Source organism: Schistocerca americana, chromosome 4, assembly GCF_021461395.2.
Source record: "Schistocerca americana isolate TAMUIC-IGC-003095 chromosome 4, iqSchAmer2.1, whole genome shotgun sequence".
Taxonomy (NCBI): domain Eukaryota; kingdom Metazoa; phylum Arthropoda; class Insecta; order Orthoptera; family Acrididae; genus Schistocerca; species Schistocerca americana.
The window spans coordinates 448,401,059-448,427,672 of record NC_060122.1 but is presented as its reverse complement, the minus strand read 5'-3'; the positions used below and the strand labels follow the sequence as shown (position 1 = coordinate 448,427,672).

Sequence of the window (26,614 nt, the reverse complement as noted above, 5' to 3'; positions counted from 1 at the left end):
ACATGTCCTCACACCAATAAGCAGAAACATTTTTTTCGCAAACAGTTACAACTAACAAATGAGTATTAGCAGAAAGAGAAACGACGTTAACGAAGCTGAAAACGAACGTTAGTTACATTTTAGTCCTATTTGTTCTACTTCAGACGAAAAATGTATTGTAGAGAAATCATTAACAATTGAAATTGCAAACCGTAACGAAATACCAACGAACTGCAGATGACAGATAGCTAATTGAACAGCAGTATTTGCTTTTGAGGTATACTTTTACTTTTTACTTGTTATTCGACAATAAAATGAAGGGAACCCACTGATGATGGTGAAACTTCACTGAGATACGTCCACGTGAAAAAAAGTGAAGCAAAATCCTTTCAAAACATATTTATTCTAATTTTCCTTTTCCTTTTCTGGGAGACATGGTTTCAAATCTCCATTAATCACTCTGAAATAAGTATCTCGTCACCTCCGGAAATCTCTTTACATAAATACAGAGTCGGTTCTGTCAGCAAGAATACGGTTGCTTTTCATTCACGTATTTTTCTATTTGAAGCAGTAATCATTTCTTAATGACCTCTATGTCGACGGGACCTCAGCTTTCTTCACTTAAATAATCACTCACAAGAAGCAACACTCCCAGATCACAAAAAATGGTGACATTGGACATTGCACACTATTTAAGTAAACCTTTCTAATTGCAGGAAATTATTCTGGTAATACAAGTTCACACGTGTACTTTTCCAATGCTTTGGTGGAATTATCGCATTTAATGACATTTCACAAGCTTGGTACGAAAGATAGGCTCTAGCTGTTCAGACTTTAAAAATAGTTCAAATGGCTCTGAGCACTATGGGACTTAACATCTGTGGTCATCAGTCCCCTAGAACTTAGAACCACTTAAACCTAACTAACCTAAGGACATCACACACATCCATGCCCGAGGCAGGATTCGAACCTGCGACCGTAGCGGTCACGCAGTTCCAGACTGAAGCGCCTAGAATCGCACCGCCACACCGGCCGGCGTTGAGACTTCCATTGAGTTTATAGTGAAAAAAATGTTTTTGCTCTATATGAGAGGTGTGTGGGAGCTTCTTATCGAACTAAGAAAGGACCAAGAATGCTAAGAGATTTGAATAAGAATCAGAAGTTTCAACGCTGCATTCTTCCTTACGAGATTCGTGTCTCTGGTGGAAGTTTCGTGCAAGATACATCGGCTCTTCCCGTCTTTCCAGTTTTCGTGCTTTGCGCGCATTCAGTAAGCGGACCTCATGAAGGTCGTTGAAAACAAACACAGAAGAGAAGGGCAGTGCAGCGGTAATGTATTCCGACTCTAAGGGGAGGAATGTTTCTTTGTTTTGGCAGTCGTGACCACAGGCGGCGCATCACCGGACTCCCATCCGCGGAGCTCGCCACACCTCTGCGAGCGAGTGGGCGCAAACAATACGAATAGCGTTGTAAGTAGATTGCAGCGTGACAGATATTGCAAATTGTAGTCTGAAACGAGAAGATTGCACGGAACGTGTACTCGCACGAAGCAGCTAATGGAGAAATTACTCACCCAACAAAATATTAGCGAAATGGCTCTGAGCACTATGGGACTTAACATCTGAGGTCATCAGTCCCCTAGAACTTAGAACTACTTAAACCTAACTAACCTAAGGACACCACACAACACCCAGTCATCACGAGGTAGAGAAAATCCCTGACCCCGCCGGGAATCGAACCCGGGAACCCGGGCGCGGCAAGCGAGAACGCTACCGCACGACCACGAGCTGCAAATATTAGCCACTTCCTCGGAAGTGGCACACGTTTTTTTAAGCGCTTTAGGTTGTGCACGACTGGTCCCAGGCGGTCAATGTGACACGCTACTGCTGAGGCAGAGTATGTGACAGATGGTTGTATAGAGTCACTGCAGAACTGTAGGTCTCTTTGCAGACGGAACAGAGTAGCAGAAAGAAGATTCGTGTTTGGACGTGTCCATGACCACGCCGCGAATGATGTTGCCAGATTTGTTGGTGTATCACCACGAACTAAGGAAGGGTGTACTGTGCTCGCTGCCATGTAACTTGGCGTATGAACAGTGGTCCTGAAGCGATTCTAACCTACAGAAACTAGAGGCGAATTTCACACCTTGTTAGCGACAATCGGTTTCAAATTCGATAGGAATTGTGACTTTTCATGCTTTCCCGACGGATCTGTTGCAAATACGCTTCTCGGGTTTGCCGCCGGATCGTATTGTGTAAATCGCACGATATTTCTTCGATGCAACTGCTCGACATCATCAGGTGGTGGTAGCTGCTGCTGTCACTGCTGCAAGGCGCCACTGATGATAATCGCACATGTAGTGTGCTCTTTGGTGCATAAAGCACATGTAGTCTCAGATGCCGACAGTCTACCTGGTGAGCTAAAACACCTGAGAACGGTATTCCAACAGAATGGCTATTCCGATAGGCAGATACGCCATGCATTCCGTTCCAAGCAAACTCAAAGCAGGGATGTAAATGAAGAAACGGAGGCACCCACTGCAACAGCGTTCTTGCCCTATTTTGGCGGCATGTCTTTGAGAATAGAAAGAATCCTCAAAAAGCACGACGTCGAGTGTGTTTTTCGGCCACCAGCTAAACTGAGGAATTTATTGTTCTCAGTCAAATACGACCTTGGCCTCAGGAAATGTGGCGTGAATAAAATCCCATGCCAATGTGGGAAATCTTATATTGGACAGACATGCCGAACCGTGCAAGAACGTTGCGTCGAACATCATCGTCATACACGCCTGGGGCATCCTGATAAATCAGCGGTAGCGGAGCATTGCCTGGGCACGGGACATCGTATGCTTTACGAACAGACGGAAATTTTATTCCCAGCGTCACCTTTCTGGGACTGTGTTATTAAGGAGGCCATACATATCCGCACGGCGGACAATCTTATCAACAGGGATGCAGGTTTTCAACTGAGCGCCACCTGGAATCCAGCACTGGCTGCCATTAAATCAAAAACAGGGAAAACAAGAACTTCCGTGTCATCAAGTGACGCAGCGCGTGGTTGAGATTTAGTTCAGACTTTAACCAAAGGGGCGCGTGCAGCACAGTCATTGCCCATAGCGCACGCGAGGTTGGCCTTTCTGCGATTCCCAGCAGGGGGCACCAGGAGCGCCGCTTTCCTCCAACTACGAGCGTCTTCCCGCGCACGCCTATTGCATGCTCCCGTCATGATAAGTTCCTACGCCGCCGCGCGATTATCATCAGTCGCGACTTGTAGCAGTGACAGCAGCAGCTACCACCACCTGATGATGTCGAGCAGTTGCATCGAAGAAATATCGTGCGATTTACACAGTACGATCCGGCGGCAAACCCGAGAAGCGTATTCGATAGGAATTGCTGCTGTCAGTGAATGCAGGTCCATCTCAGACAGTTTCCGAGCGAAAACTGTGAAGGGAACGGCGTGCAGTAGACATTTTGAATCATGTGCCTCGTAAAAGGCGACTGCTCACAGCTCCACATAAAGCTGCACGTATCCGGAGAACCAAATAACACAAAAACTGGAAACAGCTGACTACAGGCGTATCGTGTAGTCCAACTAATTGTGATTAAGCCTCTGTTCAAAGTATGCAAGGCGTCGAGTGCATCGATACCCCAATGAGACGTTTTATTCTGTAGTGTGTCGGGGGTGCAGTTCAGCACGGGGTTGGTTCTCTGATGTTTTGGGGGTGATTGTGGTGAACGTGCTCTGGAGACTCCCGTCTTCCTAGACTGCAACAGCCATGTTCACTGGACCGCAGTTAGTTGTCGAAAGGGCAGGAACTCAATTACACACTACTGGACATTAAAATTGCTACACCACGAAGATGACGTGCTACAGACGCCAAATTTAACCGACAGGAAGAAGATGCTGTGATATGCAAATGATTAGCTTTGCAGAGCATTCACACAAGGCTGGCGCCGGTGGCGACACCTACAACGTGCTGACACGAGGAAAGTTTCCAACCGATTTCTCACACACATACAGCAGGTGACCGGCGTTGCCTGGTGAAACGTTGTTGTGATGCCTCGTGTAAGGAGGAGAAATGCGTACCATCACGTTTCCGACTTTGATAAAGGTCGGATTGTAGCCTATCGCGATTGCGGTTTATCGTATCGCGACGTTGCTGCTCGCGTTGGTCGAGATCCAATGACTGTTAGCAGAATATGGAATCGGTGGATTCAGGAGGGTAATACGGAACGCCGTGCTGGATCCCAACGGCCACGTATCACTAGAGTCGAGATGACAGGCATCTTATCCGCATGGCTGTAACGGGTCGTGCAGCCACGTCCCAATCCCTGACTCAACAGATGGGGACGTTTGCAAGACAACAACTATCTGCACGAGCAGTTCGACGACGTTTGCAGCAGCATGGACTATCAGCTCGGAGACCATGGCTGCGGTTACCCTTGACGCTGCATCACAGACAAGAGCGCCTACGATGGTGTACTCAACGACGAACCTGGGTGCACGAGTGGCAAACCGTCATTTTTTCTGATGAATCCAGTTTCTGTTTACAGCGTCGTGATGGTGGCATCAGTGGTTTGGCGACATCGCGGTGAACGCACATTGGAAGCGTGTATTCGTCATCACCATACTGGCGTACCACCCGGCGTGATGGTATGGGATGCCATTGGTTACACGTCTCGGTCACCTCTTGTTCGCAATTTGAACAGTGGACGTTACATTTCAGATGTGTTACGACCCGTGGCTCTACCCTTCATTCGATCCCTGCGAAACCCTACATTTCAGCAGTATAATGCACGACCGCATGTTGCAGGTCCTGTACGGGCCTTTCTGGATACAGAAAATGATCGACTGTTGCCCTGGCCAGCACATTCTCCAGATCTCTCGCCAACTGAAAACGTTTGGTCAATGGTAGCCGAGCAACTGGCTCGTCACAATACGCCAGTCACTGCTCTTGATGATCTGTGGTATCGTGTTGAAGCTGCATGGGCAGCTGTACCTGTACACGCCATCCAAGCTCTGTTTGACTCAATGCCCAGGCGTATCAAGGCCGTTATTACGGCCGGAGGTGGTTGTACTGGGTACTGATTTCTCAGGGTCTATGCACCCAAATTGCGTGAAAATGTAATCACATGTCAGTTCTAGTATAATATATTTGTCCGATGAATACCCGTTTATCATCTGCATTTCTTCTTGGTGTAGCAGTTTTAATGGCCAGTAGTGTACAACGACTGGCCCACTAAATCTCTGTCCCATAGAAAATGTGTGAGACTATTTGCAACAGCGGGTGAAACATAACATGAATATCCCCACCATCTGGTACTTCTTCAGAATGTTATCATCAGTGTGTGGCTTCATCTGGAGGCGAGAGCTGAAGAAACTCGTGAAGTCTCCTTCTCCCGGGATTTAGGAAATTATCAAGTATAGAGGCAACGTTGCACTCTATTAGCTTGAAGTCTCCTGTGAGTTTGTCCCGTGTATTTATTAGAGACAGAGAAAATTTGCCGACCTAGGACAGAGATAGCTACAGTGTAAACGATTTTTTTTTTTAAATTTTGCCATACATTTTGGGGGATAACCTGTCAGATGTCAACTTATCTGCGGAAAAACTGTGTTTGGGCAGCTTTATCTGTCATTTGTGTTGTTTGTGCTTGATTCAAATGGATATTCTAGAATGCCGTACCACCACAAAACTCTGCTTTTGGAAGTGTTATCGCCGATGCAAAACCTACAAAATTTGTAAATGTTTATAGAAAGTCAGCTCCACATTAATAAACTAGCAAGAAGTGGCCTACTGAGTTTAGATTTCAAAAAACCTACCACATACGATTAACTTGAAAGTACGATATTTCGGTGTAGTCTCCTGGACATCCTCAGTTGTAAATTGATGAGAATAACGGAGCTATTCTATACGATGCTGTCAATGAAAACGAAGCAGATGCAAAAAAAAAAAAAAAAAAAAAAAAGTAATTTGTCTGTTATTTCAGATACAATCTCTATAACTGTCAATATACACTGAAGCGCCAAAGAAACTGGTATAGGCATGCGTATTCAAATACAGAGATATGTAAACAGGTAGAATACCACGCTGCGGCCGCCAACGCTTATGCAAGACAACAAGTGTCTGGCGCAGTTGTTAGATCGGTTACTGCTACTACAATGGCAGGTTATCAAGATTTAAGTGAGGTTGAACGTGGTGTACAGCTGGCGCACAGGGATGAGACACAGAATCTCCGAGGTAACGATGAAGCGGGAATTTTCTCGTACGACCATTTCACGAATGTACCGTGAATATCAGGAGTCCGGTAAATCATCAAATCTCCGACATCGCTGCGGCCGGAAAAAGATCCTGCAAGAATGAGAAAATTGGAAATTTGTGGTAAGGTCTTATGGGACCAAACTGCCGAGGTCATCGGTCCCTAAGCTTACTCATTACTTAATCTAACTTAAACTAACTTACGCGCTGACTGTGACAACAAGACGCCTCAGACCGCGCAACTACCCAGCGCCTACAAGAATGGGGCAACCGACGACCGAAGAGAAATGTTCAACTTGATAGAAGTGCAACCCTTCTACAAATTACTTCAGTTTTCAATGCTGGGCCATCAACAAGTGTCAGCGTGCGAACCATTCAACGAAACATCATCAATGTGGGCTTTCGGAGTCGAAGGCCCACTCGTGTACCATTGATGACTGTACGACACAAAGCTTTACGTCTCGCCTGGGCCCGTCAGCACCGACATTGGACTGTTGATGTTTGGAAACATGTTACCTGGCCGGTTGAGTCTTGTTTCAACCCGTATTGAGCGGATGGACGTGTACGGGTTTGGAGACAACATCATGAATCCATGGATCCTGCATGTCAGCAGGGGACTGTTCAAACTGGCGGAGGCTCTGTAACGGTGTAGGCGTGTGCAGTTGGAGTGATATGGTATCCCTGATACGTCTAGATACGACTCTGACAGGTGACACGTACGTAAGCATCCTGTCTAATCACCTGCACCAATTTATGTCCATTGTGCATTCCGACGGAGTTGGGCAATGCCATCAGGACAATGCGACATCCCACACCTCCAGAATTGCTACAGAGTGGCTCCAGGAACACTTTTCTGAGTTTAAAAATTTCCCCTGGTCACCAAATTCTGCAGACATGAACGTTATTGAGCATATCTGGGATGCCTCGTAACGTGCTGTTCGGAAGAGATCTCCACCCCGTCGCACTCTTACGGATTTATGGACAGTCCTGCAGATGCATGATGTCAGTTCGCTCCAACACTACTTCAGACATTACTCGAGTCCATTCCACATCGTGTTTCTGCTTGCTCACGGCGGCCCTACACGATTTAGGCAGGTGTATCAGTTTCTTTCGTTCTTCAACGTATTTATCCCATTGTGAGAGAAGACGGTCTATTCCATCGTGAAAAATATGTTTGTGGTTACCTACCGAACCATGACTGAACCCAAGCGTGCACCTCTTCGTCCGAAGCAAATCGACGGTTAATAAAACTGTTATGGTGAAATAAATCTACTAATCGTTCTTAGGTCATATGAAGTGAACGATATAGCATCGCAGACATGAATACATAAAAACTAAAAATCCACTACTACATAGCTATGTGAAAATGTTGAAATGTCAACGTTTATAAATACTTAATGTAATTGCAACCATGATTACCGACTTCTTAAGAGAGATAGCCAATTAATTGAATTTTATTTATCAAATGCATGTTCCAAAGATTGTTTTGCATAATAGATCGGTGTATGATAGTAATTTCTTTTCTATATGTTCTTAGAGGTAGATCTTTGTTCGTCTGTGCGGTTTGCTGTACGAGTTGGAAGTTCGAGGATGGAGAAAGAGTTATATGTGTTTTATTGATTTTTATTGTGAAGTGAAATGATTGAAAATATATGTGTAATTCTGCAGAAAGTTCATCAGAATAGACATTATCATTGAAGCATCAACGCTGTCATCCTCTAGACGATTATAGAAACATAAACCACAGGAAGGAAATACACAATGAGCCATCAATACATAAGAAAGAAGAGCAACAGAAAAGATGAGTAATTTTTATTATTAATAGAACTGGTTTATTAAATTCGACTGTCCCCGTCACTCGCTGCAGTGTGTCACTATCTCAGCGTGGCATGTGCTGTGAAAATGTGATCGGCCGCCCAAGTTACTAACTTACGTCAAACATTAATAAATTAACTTTGGGCAACAAGAGGGTCACGAGAACGACCACGAATGTCTTTCTTCAGGTTACCAAATATATGGAAATTTCATGGGGACAGAGCGGGACTTTATGGAGGATATGTAAGGGCTTCCCAGCGAAACTTCTGCAGCGTAGTGGAAACAACCTTGGCAACATGTAGGCGGGCATTATCTTGCAACAGAACACCACGCGTCAGCATTCCTGACGTTTGGACTTGATGGCGTGCTTAAATTGTTACAAGGCGTCCACGTACCACTGTGCGTTAATTGTGACGCCGTGTTCCAGTAAGCCAATGAGCAGCGGGCTGTCGACTTGCTTCGGACGAAGAGGTGCTCGCCTGACTACAGCCGTCGTTCCTTAGACAACCGCAGATATTTTCCATAAAGGCAATTGTCTCACAGTGGGATAATTATATTAACAGTTACTGCGATTGCTTTTGAAGTAATAAACAGTTTAATTACTTTTATTCCATCTCTATCGTTTTCATTTGACTGCTTCTTTCACTATTTTCAACACTTGTCAAAACTCCATTCGTGTCTTTTGAAATCGGAAGAATATTAGTGATTCGTTCTTTTGTGGATGCCACAATCATGCAGTTGCAGTTACTACAAAGCAAAACAGTTTTGATTTTAACTTGCAAGAAGAAGTGCGTTTTGGAAATCTGGCCATGTATTTGACAGTTAAGCGACGTTGCCACATGGAAGACTTCGGTTTGTTTAAAGTCGGCTGTGACAGTGCTGATTCTAGCGGAAATATTTCAGGCGTAGAGTTATTTCCTGTGCTGTCGTTTATGTATCTCTAATAACACCCCCTCCTCCCCACCATATGTGACGAGGAGTATCCATTCAGGAGTATCCATTCTCCACAAACACAGACCGGAGATGGCCCAATACTTTATGCAGTCTGTTTGCGTATGAGATGGTGTCTGCTTGGTGAATCGACGTGTCGACAGCACCAGCTAAATGGACTGTTTGGCAGCTGATATTCAACAAATGCAAATCATTATGAGTGAATTTTCGATATAAGGAATATCTAACAACGAACCCCTTGAGCGCGAGGTCGCCATTGGCCAATGATGATTACCGAATTCCACACCCCACGTATTGTCTACCATGCAACCACAATATGGGATGCTAATGGCAACAGGAGGCGGGATTGGAGATATCCAGTTGTGAGTACAGCACGAGGCCACGGATCGTATTTGAACTGTTTAGTCGACTAGTAATTCACAGAAGTGTTACAGTACTAATGGCGGTGATACAGAGTTGAGCAATGGCAACGATAAACAAAGCAAACGTTGCATTATATTTACAGCAACGGTTGCCGAAGTTGAAAGTCCGTCAGAAAACAGCCCAAGGAATTTCTGAGAGTGAGAAGAGCCAAATGAAATATTAGTGTTTCTTCAAGATGAGTCAGTGGAATGCGTGGTATTGTATACGCTGGACCGTGCGGGCAATGTACATAACGATTGCAGGGATGACGATACGTGCTTAACAGATGAAAGTGGTACTGAAACAGGTGTCGAGCCAAATAGTTCATCAGCTTTGTCGGACAGGGAGTCACAAATCCAGTCCCCAGTGAAACGCAGTAACGACAATTGTTGTCCAAGGTGCGGGTGCTAAAAACAACTATGTACGTGGAAGATCATACGCAGCGTAGTGAAAATACAATTATGAACAGATTTCGAACAAGTCCTCGGCAATAGACCGTGTAGTGCGTAAGAAAAACTACGTATATTCAAGGGAGGACAAGGCGCTTGTTACAAAAACTGCTGCTGGCGCGTTTCAAGGATGCTCGATACAATTTGCAGGATGTGTAGATATCTACCACGTCATGCAAATCAAACTGCGCGCTATATAGGTTACAGTAGTTTTCAAGAGGAGCAGTGGATGGTTGCATGAAAGACGAAATTTCAAACAAAGAAAACTGCGGAATCGGCCGGAAAATTTGTATATGAAATAAGCAAACGTATCCCATTGCTTGGTAAGGAATTTGTTCATCTCCGACCAATTGAGATTTGAAGAGGAAATGCATATGATAGGAACTTAAGAAATTAGAACCACGACAGTTGTATCAACATCAACTAACATCAATGCCTCAGTGCATTCGTATACAATTATGCCGACTGTTAATCTGGATGGTAAGTTGGCTGGAACGTTATTTATTGTGCTGTGAGAAGTTGGAGGTACTCTTCCCCCTACGATTCTCTCTCGAGCGCGAGATCTTGCAAGAGCAGTATGGAATATTTACGTCACAGCTAGCAAGAGTGGGAAAATGGCAGTGAGATAACTACAACTATCTGGTAAAATAACTTGCTTGTGCTTCATTCATGGTCTGTGCATAAAAATCATACTCCTTTAGAGCAAACTATCCCTCCTGAAAAATGTGTGCTTTCGGTGTTTGTTTTCTCCGTGTCTACAAAACATATTACCACACTATCTGCAGCTACACCTTGTTTGTTAGCCATCACACTCCATCAGTTCTCATCATCCCATCACACCAATATGATTATTGTACATTCTTTAAGAGTGAATACCTAGCTGAACGTCCTGCTCGGTTTGTAATTCCCAAGGAGATCGCCTTCGATCTGGATGGTGTGAACGTTCATGATCACTGTGGCACCCCATTTTTCATTCGGTGTTCATGGTATAAGGTAGTGGTATGTTCTGAAAATTTTTTTAATTTCGGCGATGGCCATTTTTTTTAAAGTTTAGAATATATATATATATATATATATATATATATATATATATATATATATATATATATATATATATGTATGCCATAGAAGCTTGAGCTCTGAACCTCCTGGACACTCATTTTCTGTCGCACTCCTGATACACATCATGAGTCATTAGAAGCTAATATTTTTCCTACCGTAATTGTTAAAATAAGTTTCAAATGAGCCTTACGAAAGATTGAACTTGCGACATTGTATTTATCGGGTTTCTTGTTGGTGCACTACAACGCTATTTATAAAATGTCGTATCAACGCTTTCTCTAGCGTTGATCTAAAACGTCTGAAAACAATAAACAGCTACATTTGTCCACCTAAATAGTAAATTTTACGTTGCTATGCATCAAATTAAGATAGGGACTGTATGCGTAATGAGGCCAAAGTATAAATATGGAGTGGGTGTCACCAAAACTTGATCAGTCTGATGGTGTTGCCATGTCGAATCCCTCGTCCGTGTTGATGGCGAAGCTTCTTGTGGAACAGTCTGAGGAGTGATCTGTCGACTGAGCAGCTCGTACACAGACGACGATTGCTGTCTGTGCACGGTCGTCCTTGTATTAAGTGTTTGTTTGGTGCTCTATGCTGACTTCCTCTCCAAAGCAGTAAAAATGTCCATTCTAGTTTATGGTACAGGTTAATATGCAACATACCAACAATAGAGACAGGTCATCAGAAATGTCATAGAGTTTCAGACACACGTAATTTATATCCCATGGTTGTCTGAGTTACCGGAAAACATGATCAATCACTACTACACACCCACCTACTGCCTGCTACTACCCAGTCCATAAGCGACCCCTACCAAAACTCATATGAGTTACCTGACTTGCAACAGCGTTGACGTGGTGCCTAGTTGCCGATAAATGCGTGACCTTTGAGTGAAGTACTGGGCCTGGGAACGGGTTGGTTGGGCAGAAAAAAGTACCCAATGCGTCTGGTAAAACAGACTACATTGTTGAGATCCCGTGTCCCTCAATTAAGTCGGTGCACATCAGTAACACTTTCAAATCAAAGGTAAACGGGCATCACATCAGAATTCCAGGAGCCTTCACAGAATACACTAATCCAGAGTAATTGTCTCCTCATTATAACTCTCACGATCTAGTGAGATACAAAAAAAGTAAGCTGCATATACGCGACGTTATACGTGAAACGCCAGGATAGTTAGGTTACTACCCAGCTCCGCACCCCGTACGATTCTCCACAACTATTAAATTTACGCACTCAGTCGGGACCAGAAGGCCATCTGTGATGTGGAACACAATAGTGAGCATAACAACAGTATGACAATAAGCGTAGCTCTACTTACCAGAGCTAGATATGATGCAATAACGCGACGTAAGCTTTGTTCATTTGATCTAAGCACGTCTAAGTCTGTAGTTATTTTCACAGTTCAAAATATAACTTTTGAACATCACTCAGTCACTTCCTACGTGACTATACATGGGCATACTTCGCAAACATCATAAGAAATAACAATAAAACTCACTGCGTTACTTAGGCTGAGCTGTCACCAGCTACGTGGCCTGCCCCCAGCCACACCTATGGCGATTTGTCGAGAACAAGGAGACAGTAGCTCAGTTTGTAACCTTTGCTGAGCCAGCGGCGTCAGATACGTCAAGTTTCATAACATTTATAAATAGAGCACTCTTAAGATCCAAACAGCACCCCTTGCTCATATTCACTCGGAGCCGTTTAGGACTGATTTGTCTTATACAGAACGTATTTTTACGGAAAGACTATTTCTTCTCCGCCCCTGCAAGGCCAAGGACGAGTCCATCTTGCTGTTGGCAAGGTGTGTCTTTCTCTTCTAACTGCGTCTTACTTTTTAGTTTCTATGGTGATATTACTCTTACTCCAAAGTTGTAGAACATTCGAGACATCTTTCTTCCGTACCTCTTTGGGGACTAGATTCCGCCCACTCCAGCAGATCTACGCTCCCCACGGCCATGCCTCGTCACTTTGGGTGTCAATTGTCAAACATGGTTGTCGTTTGCCTACCTGGTTTCTCATGCGTAGTTCACTTAAAAATTACAGAAGTTTCGAACCAAATGTCCTGTGTAGATATGGGTTGCTTCAATAAATTGAAACTATCCAACAGAGTATTTTACGATCCCTTCTCGAACAAGTTACGTTTTTACTTAATTTAAGAGATTGTATTGTATTGTATGGTAACCGGGGGCCTAGAAACGACGGAGAGGCTCCGTCACCGCCGCAGCCGCAGTGGTCCACAACCCCACGACGACTACCGCAGTCCACTTCACCCCTCCGGCGTCTCACACCGAACCACTCTTTCAGGGTTATTGCGCGGTTCGGCCCCCTATGGACTCCCCCCCAGGGAACGTCTCACACCAGACGAGTGTAACCCCAATGTTTGCGTGGTGGAGTAATTGTGGTGTAGGCGTACGTGGAGAACTTGTTTGCGCAGCAGCCGCCGGCATAGAATTTAAGAGATTATAACATAGGATAGACTCACGCATGGAGCGAATTTAACTTTCTCCTGCTGGTGGCCGTACGGCACCAGCAGTCTCTTCTGTAGATAAGGCTTACTATAACACGGACACATATGACCCAACAGTGTTTCCTTCTCTGGTTATGCTGTGGGAGGAACATAGAGCTCAGAGGCAAGGGAAGAAACACTCCCCTGTAACCTTCCCTTCCTAAACGGCCTACTGAACTGCGATATAATTGACCGGAATCGCGTATGCCTAATGAAATCTTACATTGCGTAAGGCTATCGTTACAGAAGGAAAATAATACCAGTCAGTAGGAGAAAAGTGTTCAACAGACTCTTCTGAAGGAAGAATTTATTCTAAACTTATTTTAAATACTGCTAATAATGAAGTGGGTGGAATATAGTGCAATCGCCCACGGACAACACAGGGCGGAAAATACAGAAAAAATGGTTCAAATGGCTCTGAGCACTATGGGACTCAACTGCTGAGGTCATTAGTCCCCTAGAACTTAGAACTAGTTAAACCTAACTAACCTAAGGACATCACAAACATCCATGCCCGAGGCAGGATTCGAACCTGCGACCGTAGCGGTCTTGCGGTTCCCGACTGCAGCGCCTTTAACCGCACGGCCACTTCGGCCGGCGAAAATACAGAAAATACTGACTAGCAAAAAAGGGATGATTAAACGGTCGAGAGCCCACTAGGGCAATGAATGTCCAGAATCCTAAGAAGGTAATGGCAAAGAAAATGAAGCACGTTTTTCTGCGACACAACAGTTCATAAGAAAATAAATGAATCAGAAAGCACTGCGTTTGCAGTTACTTATTCTGAAATAGTAAATTTTGAAAGCAAGGTTACTGATTAAATAAATGACTGACTGTAGCTGAAACTTAGTTACTTAAAAAAATGACTTTCAGTAACCTCAGCGTAACATAATGCAATATTTGGAAAAAGGCAAGCAGTTTACTTTTACTTATTGAAAGACTGAGTCGAATTTACTCTAAACAAATGAGCAACTGATTTACTTTTAACGTAAGAACAACAAAGTACATACCAAGTCAGCAGGAGCCACTCGCTAAACTAAATACAGAATAAACTATATTGCGCACTCGTATTAGTAATTCGTTCTGTATCTTTAGTTATTAGTTTTGCCAGTGAAATTTTACCTTACTTTAGGTGAGTGAAGTTAATACTCAAAACTGCAAATTAATTAATGCTCTGTTATGCAATACAAGAATGAGCAGTTATTGAGACAGCAAAATTTAGACTGAAACGAGTCACTAGGAAGCAAACAAAACTGGCAGTAAATAATTAATTTTCATATTTTTATGATACTCGGTGATTGCATGGAAAGGAAAGGGACCCTGCTTGGTAATAATGTCTGAGGACAATGACAACACAGGTATCCTACGAGTTTTAACTATTGCAGGTTATTATTCAAGAAAGTTAGTCATTAATGTTTGTGAAATAAAGGCCACTGGGTAATGCCTTTACAGTATTAGTTATACTCTGTCAGTTAACAGTCTTACGATGTTGTAGATGTGCAGATGACGAAAAATGTAGCTGCCCATAATGATGAGCTGCTGCTATTGCTGCTGTTTGAGAACCACAGATCGTCTACAGAGCCACGAATAATTATGAGACAGCCAATAGTTAGAATTGCAGCTACCTCTGGCCGTCCATTCCGACTGTGCTCTCAATACTCGCTGGTTAACACTGTAGGTGCGCATACATTGGCGCGATCGTAACTGCACACTGCGTCCGCGGTAGCGTCCGACAAACACATTCGTACTCTTCCAAGACCCCAACTGCTCTGCCTCCCTCCTGTTTGCAGCGCGACAGAGACTCTCCATACTCAAAGATGAACCTACTGCGATTTCGTTGTTGCTGTCGATATATTTAAATAAAGTTCGCTTGGCTATTACCCATCAATGTGCAATATTTGCATTACACTTACAATCAGTCATATACATTCAGAAATAAATACACTATTACATCCATACATATTAAATATAATTTCTGTAATAAAGCTTACGGAATCAGAATTAGAAGTAGAGTACAAGTTATCAACGGATATTAAAAGTCGAAAAATTTTGGATGGTGTAGAAGGTATTTTATCTGCATTTTCGGTGTTACACACCCAATACTTAGTAGGACCGACTAAAAAGCCACTGTTTTCGCTCAGCTCCTAGGGGATAGGTTTGGGGTAGTAGCAGGATAGAGCCATTTTTTATTTTCGAAAATAATAAATGGCTCTATCCTGATTAAAATGGCCTCCCGTGGTCAGTCATGGGCGCTTCTCCCCTGTGAAAAAATGGGTGAATTTCCTGTAACTTCTCATACTAGTCTCAGCATGGTACAGGGCATCATTTTTCACTGTGATCTCCTTCTGCAGACGGATGTCGAATTCTATACGAATCTAGACGTGGAGTGCATTTTGTCCGTCGTGTCTAGTGGGGACCAAAGAATAGTGAGGTGGATGCTCGAGCCTTCATCTTGGCCTTTGAAAGCTACTCAATGCTTGACAAGGTCAAGGTGATGGTCTAGTGTTGCAGTGTCAACCCATATGCCCTTCCTCCCATTGGACGCTGCAAATGTATCCGATCTGAACATATGTTCGCATTGCAACACCAGCCCCATCGGTAGTAGAGATTGTGGATGTCCGTTGCAGTCAAACGCTTGTGGTTTCCCATCCCCTGTCTTATTCAACTTCCCCCTGTTAAACGGACTGCACTGTTTTCCAATGAGAAAAGAAAATCCCAGAATAAAAGACCCTTTTCTGGTGCACATATCAAGAGACCAAGAAGAAATATGATTGTCTACATCACACACATTTGACGATAATGTATGCTACGGTCAACAGTATGTTCTACGTCAGGCCTTCGAGCGTGCTCGACTACACCTGCTCCCCAGGTGGTTGAGGACTGCCTTCTTCTGCTTCCCTTACTCTCCGTTTGGGAGCGTCGGCTTCCTTCCTACCCACAGCGGACGACAGTCTCCACAACCTCCAGCCAGAGAAGCAATGACCTCCTCTGGCATCCCTTACCAGGAAGGTGCCCCTCGGTATGCTCCCTTCCCAGAAGTCTGCTGACCTGCAGCTGCATACCAGCAATTGGCTGACGGAGCCACAAGTTGCAGATCGTAGGATCTTGCTTTCCTCGTTTCTCCCAGAATCTGCCGCAGACAAGCCCTCACAAAAGTTATTTAAGAATTTGTTACCGAAAGGTTAGATCATCATGGAAGTATTACGAAGATGCTTCATGAACTCAAATGGGAATCCCTGAAGGGAAGACAGTGCTTATTTTGCTAGGTAATATTGCACAAATTTATAGAACCAGCATTCGAGGCCGTTGCAGAACAATTCTACTTCCATCAATGTACAATTTGCGTAAGGACCATGAAGATAAGATGTGAGAAATTAGGGATCGTTCGGAGGCCTTTAGACAATTGTTTTTCTCTCGCTCTGTTTGCGATGATTTGCTGAGTTTGTATGTAGATGTAGAAGCAGATGTAGGAATGATCGTGGGCAGGGAAATGCAATTCAAATCTAAACTATCCAGAACTTATTTTGGTCTTATCAGGTGACACTTCTATTACTTTTACTTATACGCAGCACAAAATAACACGCCCATCTTTACAATAAACAAAATTTTAACATACCAACATAAACAGAATACACAAATTAGACATACAGTGTTTAACACTACTTCTTATTCTGCTCTCTTTTTCTTCAACAACACTTCTAACCTGCTTTTGCACTTGAACCAATGTCACAAAACTTGTGGTTCGAAAGGTTACGGACAGTGGGGGAAAGGCTACAAGCTCTTCCCTTCATCCTTCGTAGTTGGGCGCTGACTACCTCTTCAGTTGGCAACTCTTCCTTTGACCTCCCCTCTGCCCCATCTGTTATCCAGCTGGTGTTTTAGAATGGACCTTGCAGTAGTGTCCTAAAGCTACGACTTGTGTATCCATGTGACAATATTTCGATGCAGCCTATTACCATTTAACTTTCTAGTAACAACGTGAGAGCAGCTTTCTTACACATTATGTTGCTAGGAAGACTTTGGGTACCTCCCTACCCTTCCGACACAGTTTAAGGAATGAATAGAACATAACCAATTATGCTCGACAGCTTCAAACTTTTGATTCCATTTCTGGGCTAACGTGTATCACACCTTCTAGGTTGTGATTTTCACTATAACTAGTCCTTAAAGCAGCATAACTTACCATTGCCTATTCCACACTGTCGCTCATGGCTGTTTTGTCTATTTTGCAAAATACATACATTTAATACTAGGCAACCTACATCACTAGTGCTGGAAGCAGCTTCATCTATTTTGCCATGCTCATGACACTTTACTAATCCAAATATAGCTGCAGCGCTTGAAGAAACTTTGTCCTTCACTTTTCACCACTGTACCATATCAACCGTTCACAGTATTGTTCAAAAAGAAAAGAATGATATTATTAACTCAAATCCATATCCTACCTCCAAGTAAACACTTACTCCTGCACCTCATCTGAACTGATGCCTTTTAACACTAAATCTGTAACTGATGTATATCTGAAATTGCTAATGGCAAGGGCTTCTTAGTGCCTCTACTGTATAACCATAGGTCAACCAAATCTATCTAGATTAATCCTGATGTGGTGTGTCCAACTCAGATTTTCTGGCACACTGCTTTACTATCCATTCTTTCTATTTAACTCCTATGATTGTTCATATGACACAAGAAATCACCTGAAACACCTTTTATTCACAAACCATAGTTTGACATCAAATACGTGAAAAACTGTAAACTACATAGAGATATGGAGACAGTAGAATGAGGAACATGAAAAATTCTCTTGCCTAGCTCGAGTGCACACATTCACCCCACTGTGAAGCTTCCCAAAGCCAAGGACACCCCCTATACCAATGTAGTTAATGTATTTATTTATAGACAGGTGATCACTAAACTACTTCTCTCTCATCTTCTTACCCATTAAGATGAATCACTCTTAACTCTTTCTCTCCATCAAGTCGTTCAGTGTAATAAACTTCTGAGGTACACGAACACTGTTCTTTTCCATTTGCAAAGGGCATTACCGGTTGCAATTCACCTACCTGTACCTTCAGCTGTAAGGCATCGAAATCATGTTTACAGGAATAATAATGAAGAAAATCAACACCTACAATCATATCAACGCTAAGATTAAGAATAATTGTACCATCCCAACATTTTTAAATTGAAAAGGAAGCAGTATCTCATGCCTGATAGCTTGGGATGGTTTATCTATCGCTCATAAAGTTTTTACACCAGACACAGGTATGGCAAATGACTGCTTTGCTTGGAAACATCAAAAACTATTCTTGTGCCACTACAGAGATTTCTGAACGGCTGTCTATTAATATTTCATAGTCTCTGCCGGCTATTCTTGTGACTGTAATAGGACTGATGGTGATAATTGTTAGCATTGTATAATCTTTGTACAATAAATCTTCAGTAAGGGCTCTGTGATCAAAATCTTTCTTAGTGGAGGGATTTTCATTTTGTGATCCCCCCAGAAGTTAATACTGAAACTCCTTAAACACTCTGTCATACAGCTACAAGTCACATAAGCGCTATGCCACACCTCACTCTTGATCAGCGTCTGAAAGAAGTGTGACATTATTATATAGCCTGAAGGGCAGTTCGCATTTGGGTTTCTTGTCGGACACAAATCTGTGTGCGCTGTCTCCTTAGTTATCAAGCACTTCTGCTAGTTTCAATTTTTCTGCCTTCTTAGGTTCCAAGCTATCTCACCCAAATGCCTCCTCTACTATATCCTTTTCTAAGTCCTTTTTTAGAGCCCAAAGATCACTCGTCTGCTAGCTAAATGTTCATCCTCAAACTTCCTGTTCTACAGCATTTTGTTCCTGTTCATTGAAGAGCATTTTATTCCCGAAAAATATCATCCTTTTTACCTCATTAAAATTGTTATAATATCTAGAACTGCCAACAGAGAGGTTACCCAGTAATCCATTAAATTTCGGGCATGCAGCCGCGCAAATAAAATTTCCTCCACTGATATTTCGGCCGCGTATCGTCCGCCCATCCTCAGAGTGAGTCACAAGACTGACGACAAGATGCCAAGCGCTGCCTTATATGCTCTTTTATTTGCGCGGCTGCATGCCCGAAATTTAATGGATTATTCATTACGCCGCGAGAAGATGAAAATGCGCAGGTTACCCAGTGTTGCACATAAATCACTTGCACCATGAATCCCAGTGGTGCACATAAGTCATTCGCACCATGAACTGACCACTTCCAAGTGTCAGGGTTAACTATGGTGTCACCAAGGTCAGCGTTAGTGGGCCTGTGCGAAATGAGTACCTACTCACCTGCCTCTGCCCTGCAAAGTCACACTTGGCGCTGTGACATCACAATTCCTCTATGTTTGCTTTCGAACCTTTTTCTTCTTCTTTTAAATTTGACTGAAACCTTGGGAGCTTAGAAATCATTGCCTCTAGTCGACCCCTTAGGGACACAGCTACTTACCTGAACACTTCTGATGGAATACACTTAAGTTAGTTATTCCCCATGTTTCTCTCATTATTTATGTTTTAGTTCTGTACCAGGTCTATTATATATAAGCATGTTTTTTTCACGCATTCTGTTTACCAGAATGGTCATCTCAATCCGCACTGTCATAGGCCAACAAGAAAATAATGAATGTACTCCCTCACTACCAGTTCTTACCGTCTGCGCGAAGCCGCTACCAAGTACTGCAATTGTCGTGTTAGACATGAGTCAACGAAATGTAGCTTTAACATCCTTACAGAATTATCGCACCTCTAAGATAAGAGAGGTAAGCAGCATTCGACTTCTTGGGTATGTCTGAGTTATTTTACTGTTACACATTTTTTTCTTTAAACTCAGCCATTGATTTGACAATTGTAGACTACAGCCTTGTCATATATTCCACAAACGTCACAACTGTTTGCAGCATTCATTCACAAAGCAGCCATATGCATGGTTGCAGCCCTTCACTCGTTGATACATTCACAACTGCATCACATTCCACAACTATTTTACACCATTAGGTCATCACAGACAAATTTTTTTACTGCTATATCACAAAACATTGGAGCTCGACACTAGTTTAAGTACTTTAATATCGACAGTTGAGAGTCGTGATGTGACGGTTCCTACATCCCAAGTTCAGTGGCTGACGAAAGTGCATTGGGAAGCGAGTAGCTCGTGGTTACTATCATCTCGTTCTCCACATTCACAGTAAGTTTGCTATTTAGATGTAGATTTAGTACAACCATAAAACGCTGCTACCTATTGTTGCATTTCACTCTCGTGACGCACTATTATTTACACTAACAGGCATTTAACGCATCTCTTCATTTAATTACTAATTAGACTGTATGTAAGGAATGTCGTTCTCCTGATCATCGGCATTGCTGATGGACTAGATGGCAGCAACCCACGAGTGGGTAGGTATTAGCGGTAGACGATGCACGTCGGTAACTCAGGCAACCATGGCTGCAGAGAATTCTTCTTAAAATGGCCTTTGGTTGTTCGTACTTTTCACATAACTGAAAGAGATCAATGTATAAACATTAGTTGACATGTGAAATAAGTTACAAAAAGATGCACTGTGTTGCGGCGATTGGTATGAGTACTGCAATAGTACGCATTGAGTATAAATATTTGTGTAGCATTCTTAACGTAACAGCAATTTTAAAACAACACTGAGAACAGTGCAGTCAGGTGGTAGCTGCCCTTTAACAGCCAAAGAGTGAGAGTTTTATGACTATCACGAACCTTTAGCTGAACGGTGATAAGAGAGACGGTGGGGAGCAACGAGGCTCGCAACTCCTCGAGTAATTTAACCAGTCTTTTTTGCAGCTGATGGATGCTATTGTAAAAATACCAGAACAGAATAGCTGAGAGTAGGGACCAGTAAGATTTTACACCGCAGAGTGACAACGTAATATTGATCTAGATAGAATAAAGATTAGATCAGGATCACAGACGTTTTCAGTCCTAAGATGCATTACACACACATTCGAGATGATACTGGAAACACTGAAAAGGATCTGGTTGTGCTCGAGGAGAGCAAATCATTACTTAGTGGTACTGATAACACTTGCAGAATGACAATGTCAATAACGGACTGTCTCCGGATGAATAAACTGTATTAACATTGTAGTTAATCGGGACACTCATTAATTTAAGTCTGAATTGAAAAAGGGCAATGCACATATAAAAAACTGAGGTTTGTAATGTACAGTCGTGCTCAAAAGTATCCGAAAGACCTGAATTGCATTTCGCCTGATTCGCATACAACCCTCATAACGCAGGTCCTCTAATCGCTCCTCGGTACAGTCGTTTGACTATTGAAAATGGTTCCAACAAATCACCACTAGAAAACACTGCTCTGTATCGCGACAACTCAAGATGTAAAGTAATACCACGATACCACAAATGTCAGGGAACACCTTATCACACGACACGACTGTCCTGAATGCTTGTAAGCTCACATTTATGACAATAAATGACATACCTGAAATGTTACCATTCTCATTATTACGTCAGATAGGTAATGCACGCAGTAAGTTCGACGTATTCATGATTTCCTCTCCAAGGAACTGTACCGTACTTATTATTTAACACAAAATGACATAAAAAATTTAAGTCTATCACGAGCTGCTAGTTGAGAATATGTATGAACTTCAAATGACACGACGAACCGACTCGTTCTGCATATGGATTCAAACCCAGGTCATGCAGACTAAGCAAAGATTTCGAGACTGACGGAAACTAACAGTTTATTACTGACTAGGCATACAGAGAGCGATATACCTCGATTTTAGACACTATCAGTTAGGAAATGTCAACTTTAAATTACATAACGTAAACATTTTTAACGGACGCGAATTCCTACCCAGCATCTATTGTCCCTGTTAACGAACTACGAGAGATGTTAAATATTGCTTCTTCACAAGTAACTTACTTGAAATGCCGTGAGGTAAAGCTTTGTGTTGGACAGAGATTCGAACCCAGAACCTAATCGGATTGTTATCGAAGCACAATCAACTGTATCGTTCGGATTTTCTCGGCAGTAGCAAGATGTTTTAACTGAAATGACGAGACGAAACATTAATGTTTTCCTCCCCACGACTCCAACCCGGCACCTACAGCTGTTATATTCAAGAGAAAACGAACGTTAAATATGGGTTTGTTACGCCAGCAGTGACATGTGAGCATCTTTCAACTAGAAATAATATGACGAAGAGTTCAGTGCTGACTGGTAATCGAAACCCACACATATCGTTGTTGACTAAACACAGAGAGACGTCAGCTAACGAATTTTTCTCCACCAGCAGCTCGGAATAAGATCCTTGAACTTACAGTGATGTCGCAAATAGTTCTGTGTCTCACTGAGAGTCAAAAACGTCAGATATCGTTAGTGTTGACAACGAATGAAAATACCTTAAAAATCAAAATTATTATCCACCAGCAGATAGGTGTTCTCATGCTAGAGTTTGATAATACATAATGAAAACTTAAGTGCCGGGATAGGATTCGAACCCATTCACGCGCAATATGTGGAGATGTTGAGGAACCTGCAGTTTTGAACAAACAACAAATTGTAGTCGAACTGTATTGTCATGAAGGGATCAAATTCCTCGTTAAGGGCGGTCTGAGTTGCATTCCCAGTTCAGAACCAATTTTATCGACATACTGAAGCACAAATAAAAGACGAAATAAGTGTCCTGTGACCCTACATACCGTTTGTTTCGTCACTGGATATAAATAACTAGTATAAGAAAGGTTACTGGTGATAGAGTTCCTACATGTCACCACTCCTGACTTTATTGTGGTTCAACCTAATGTCTACTTGGTATAGAAGGAATATCGTGTTTAATGTGAATTTCAGAGCATGATGCCATTGTACCTTCTTCACTTGGCGTAGCCAGAAGAGAATTGAATCTGTCTCTCCCTATCAAATATCTTCGGCGGTAGTTGGAATCGAACTCACACTACGAGTATATGAATCTATCAGCAATCCAACAGACCACCAAACCCTCTTCTCTGCGGCACATTTTTCTATTGTAAACCGTTGCGCCACACGGGATGAGAATTCTGACACACAGGCTCCCTGTAGTGGTTTGCAGCATGTTCAGTTCAGTCATTTACTTGGTTGACCGAATCGCCATGAACTAGCTGCCTCGGCTACCCAGTGCATACATTCGACTCTATTTTGTAATCACCGAAATAAAATCACGTAACTGCCAACAGTGTGGATGCACAAATTTAAATAGAAGTGTTCCTTTCCACTTGACCTACTCTATTGCGCTACCTGTTTGTTGAAAACGTCGTGCAGTGCAAAAGAAAAGCTGTAACTGTCTGTCTCTCAGAAGTCTACATCCGGCCGTATGCATTATCTCACAACACTGTGGAATGTAACTATGAGAGTTACTGATTTATGATGCTTAGTTTACAGTCAGTTCTGAGTATTATTAGTAACTGCGCTCTGCGCTCCAGTCCATTACTTCCTGGTGTGCACGGAATTAAGCCTCAAAGTTCACTTGATTTTTCCTGTCATGTCCATCGAATAATCTGAGTTATTATCACTCGAGATGTAACAAAAGACTGTAAATTTACGGTTTTCAGCCCAGGAAAGTCGTTGCACGTGGAAATCGCAACTAGTCTTGTCCTTTAAATAGCGATTTACGAGCTCTAGTCACTATTGGCCTCGTAATAGGAATCGCAGACACGTACTTCTTTGCTAGATCTGTGGTAACATCGTGACCTGTCGAAAAGCGTTTGTTTTGGTTCGCGGTTCCAGTCTCGCTGACTGTGACGTTTTTATCCCCTCTGTGAAAGAGCTACCAGCAGTCAGATCAAACATCGATAAGGAAAATGCAAGGTAATACTTTCGGCTCATAGTGCAATGGTGAAAACTTACAACGCTGCACAACAGGTAATGCTTCTTTCCGTTGCTGACAAGCAAATTTTTGGTTTCTACGAATACATAACTTTATTTATGAAATGCTACATTTGCATACCTCTTGAGTATGACACAGCATACCAATTAAACACAGACCCAATCGAAATCTAAGTAAGTAGTATTTTACTAATTCGGTCCGATAGAGGCCCGCTTGTGTACAGATACTCAGCTTTATTGGTTCAAATGGCTCTGAGCACTATGGGACTTAACATCTATGGTCATCAGTCCCCTAGAACTTAGAACTACTTAAACCTAGCTAACCTAAGGACATCACACAACACCCAGCCATCACGAGGCAGAGAAAATCCCTGACCCCGCCGGGAATCGAACCCGGGAATCAGCTTTATTAAAACAGACCTTAGTCGTAAGGCTATCGTGGGTAGTTTTATTTCATTTCCTATAATACAGTGCAAAATTATCGTAGGGTTTCTTTTAGTGTTGTTTAAACAATAGTAAACATTAGAGAGAAATTAATCATCAACGATGTATGCGAATTCTCTTATGTTATCTATAACAGTCTGACAATGCACATGCAGTTTAATGATTACATGCATGGAGAAAACTTGTTCTGAGTTAAAGCTGTCAAACAAGGTTTGACGAAGAATAAACTGCCACTACCACATGACAGCTAAATTTAGAAAATACTTTTCTGACGTATTTTGGCACGATGCGATCTCCCCATACATAATACAAAAGTTTCGAGATGCATCTGCTGCCTGGCCGTCTATTAAACCTGAAAAGAACAAAATGTCACAGTAGTTGCCCTTTTTCCACATGCGACTATTTTGGGTTGAGAAGTGAAGGGAATTATGTTCAAAGTTCCATCAGATTGATAACTTCAGCAGACAGCAGAATTGCGTTTTAAAAAATGCAGCAGTGAATGTATTTGATCTCGCCACGTTTTGTCTAGCCCGCGTCCCGTGGTCGTGCGGTAGCGTTCTCGCGTCCCACGCCCGGGTTCCCGGGTTCGATTCCCCGCGGGGTTAGGGATTTTCTCTGCCTCGTGATGGCTGGGTGTTGTGTGCTGTCCTTCGGTTAGTTAGGTTTAAGTAGTTCTAAGTTCTAGGGGACTGATGACCATAGATGTTAAGTCCCATAGTGCTCAGAGCCATTCACGTTTTGTCTACATTGCACTACACTTACCGTTACACTACTAGCTGAACTGTAGCTACAGCACCTCCTAAAGTCGAGAAAAATTCCTCCAGAACTTCCCCATTCCACAGTGTAGTGAGATAATGCATACGGCCGGATGTAGTCTTCTGAGAGACAGACAGTTACAGCTTTTCTTTTGCACTGCACGGCGTTTTCAACAAACAGGTAGCGCAATAGAGTAGGTCAAGTGGAAAGGAACACTTCTATTTAAATTTGTGCATCCACACTGTTGGCAGTTACGTGATTTTATTTCGGTGATTACAAAATAGAGTCGAATGTATGCACTGGGTAGCCGAGGCAGCTAGTTCATGGCGATTCGGTCAACCAAGTAAGTGACTGAACTGAACATGCTGCAAACCACTACAGGGAGCTTGTGTGTCAGAAATCTCATCCCGTGTGGCGCAACGGTTTACAATAGAAAAATGTGGCGCAGAGAAGAGGGTTTGGTGGTCTGTTGGATTGCTGATGGATTCATATATTCGTAGTCTGGGTTCGATTCCAACTTCCGCCGATGATTTTTGATAGGGAGAGACAGATTCAATTCTCTTCTGGGTACGCCAAGTGAAGAAGGTACAATGGCATCATGGTCTTAAATTCACATTAAACACGATATTCCTTTATACCAAGTAGACATTAGGTTGAACCACAATAAAGTCAGGAGTGGCGACATGTAGGAACTCAATCACCAGTAACCTTTCTTATACTAGTTATTTATTTCCAGTGATGAAACAAACGGTATGTAGGGTCACAGGACACTTTTTTCATCTTTTATTTGTGCTTCTGTATGTCGATAAAATTGGTTCTGAACTGGGAATGCAACTCAGACCGCCCTTAACGAGGAATTTGATCCCTTCATGACAATACAGTTCGACAGTGGAGAAAAATTCGTTAGCTGACGTCTCTTTGTGTGTAGTCAACAACGATATGTGTGAGTTTCGATTACCAGTCAGCACTGAACTCTTCGTCATATTATTTCTAGTTGAAAGATGCTCACATGTCACTGCTGGCGTAACAAACCCATATTTAACGTTCGTTTTCTCTTGAATATAACAGCGATAGGTGCCGGGTTGGAGTCGTGGGGAGGAAAA

At 42.7% G+C, this 26,614-nt stretch overlaps 1 protein-coding gene across 1 annotated transcript in view; it reads left to right on the top strand.

Moving 5' to 3' along the window:
- The window catches only part of LOC124613539 (L-lactate dehydrogenase B chain-like), a 165,811-nt gene that overhangs the window by 119,538 nt on the left and 19,659 nt on the right, over nt 1–26,614 (top strand). The window lies entirely within an intron of this gene.